Here is a 2,312-nt window from a genome sequence, read left to right as displayed (position 1 = left end):
TGCCAATTAATGCACGTCATGCATATACATGTATATTTAAATAATGTATATATTCATTTTTTGTTCTGATTTATTTGATATCTATTTTTTCCAAGCTGAATTGATACTCCAATCTTTTTGCTTTGTTTATTTTCCAAGCTGTGATATCCAATGTAGTTTTGTTTGTTTGATTAACAAATTACACCTCTAGTTTTAGGCACTTACATGTCCTAATCGTGTTGCAAGTGCCGTAAAACGCTCACTAAAACTAAAAATAACTTGTCTAGAAAGTGAAATCAACCGGACGCCGACGGGAATCGAACCCTGGACCATTGGGCTGACAGGCGATCATCTTACCAGTTGTGGGTGGTTGGCGGGTGCTGTGGCGTGGCTTGCTTCTTCTTTCCTTTGAAACATTTATCGTCCTTATCTCCCCTTTTTCTTTTTATGTTTGTTACTCTCTTGTAACACCTCTAATCTTCTGGCGCTCATAATATGACCTTATGCAGTTGCGAGCGCCGTAAAACCTCTACTAAAACTTTTTTTAAAATCATTACGAGTTGGGCTAATGGGCACCCTGCCCTGGGGTTTCCGTATAAAATCTGCTGTATCTCATTTATCCCGAACTGACTCTGAGGCAGCCCTCTTCCTAACTGATTAACATTGATCAACTGGGGAGTTGAATATAATTTTACAAACCGTGCTCGCATACACACGCAGTAAGCAACATGTAGGGATAATAGAGTTTGGGCAACAAATGGTCGCTTTTAAAGATAAGCGGGCTAAGCTAGATTTCGGGGGTTTCCAAAAATCTTGACCTACACCAAAAGTGGGCTTTGCCCTACCTATAGTATAGAAGAAGTTTGGTTTCATTGGTGTGTACATTTGTTTGGATACAGAGAAAACTCTCCTTGTCTTTTAAAGAAACTGAACAAGGGTCCAAAAACTTTTCCTTTCCCTTTTTTTTTCAAAACAGCATTTTTCGAGATAGCCCCCTTGTGCTTAAAAGCGACCAAATGGGACGTGTGTTTTTCCACTGGTGTTCAGGGATTGGGGGGAAAGAGACGACGACTACAACACAAGAAAAAGGCCTCAATAAACATTATGATTATAAGAAAAATCCGTAGAGTAAAAAAGTATGCTTTATTTGTCGATATAATACATGTACAGAAATATTAACGTACTCACAGCCGTCGACATGCATTTTGTATAGCACCTAGTATAGATGGTATCCTTTAATAACAATGATAATAGTAATAGATGAATACATTTGAATACCCCATATATCCACGCTCTGCAGCAAGCTCTATGCGTTTTTACAACTATTTTCTGAGATAAAATGACATGTTCATGAGGAAAAAATCCGAATTGAAAAAGCAGCATCTAAATAAGTATCACAACTGTTACTGGCTAAAGAGGAATATTTTGTGTTGTAAGTGTATAGTTTTATAGTATGATGATGATGATGATGATGATGATGCTGATGTAGAACACAGTTACAATCATATAATTTGCAGAAAGCTAAAAAGTATTGCTCTTTGTGAGATTATAATATTTTATATTATACTAGCTGGGTCCCCTTTCGATGAAAGGGGTGATCGGTGCATTAACATCAAATGAAAGTCATTGGTAAAAAAGGAAACATGAGGATATATCTATACGGGTTGCACACTTAAAATAGTGCTCAGTACTGCGCGACAATCCACGATAGTATTGAACGGAAGTACGACTGGAAATAAACAAACCTGGCGGATTTTCTTAAATTTCAGAGACAGAAGCGTCGGCCTACAAAAGCGATCGGCGATATAAGGAAATTAAGCTTTTTGCAGCAAAACTGTCTCAAAACTGGAAAAAACGAAGGGCGTCATGATCTGGAGAATATTTTAAAGAATCTTTTGGAGAAAACTGCATGTCGATCGATGCAGCCATTAAAAAGCCTTTTAAATAGCAAAATTCGGCCACTACAAATAGATAATAGATACACATGTAATATGTTGACAACCCCTGCCTGCATACACACGCAGTGAGCAACATCATGTAGAGATAATAGAGTTTGGGCAACAACAAATGTGAGGTGTGTTTTTCACTGGAGATAATGGATTGGAGGGAAAGTGGGGACGACTACCCACAAAAAACCGTCTCAGTATACATTATGATTATAAGAAAAATTCGTAGAGTAAAAAAGTATGCTTTATTTGTCGATGTAATACATGTACAGAAATATTAACGTACTCACAGCCGTCGACATGCATTTTGTATTGCACCTAGTGTAGATGGTATCCTTTAAAAATAATGATAATGACAATAATAATACATGTAATGATAATAATAAT

The sequence above is a fragment of the Aplysia californica genome, unplaced genomic scaffold (assembly GCF_000002075.1).
Source record: "Aplysia californica isolate F4 #8 unplaced genomic scaffold, AplCal3.0 scaffold00283, whole genome shotgun sequence".
Classification (NCBI taxonomy): Eukaryota; Metazoa; Mollusca; class Gastropoda; order Aplysiida; family Aplysiidae; genus Aplysia; species Aplysia californica.
The sequence above is the reverse complement of the archived record's forward strand: the minus strand, read 5'-3'. Positions refer to the sequence as shown.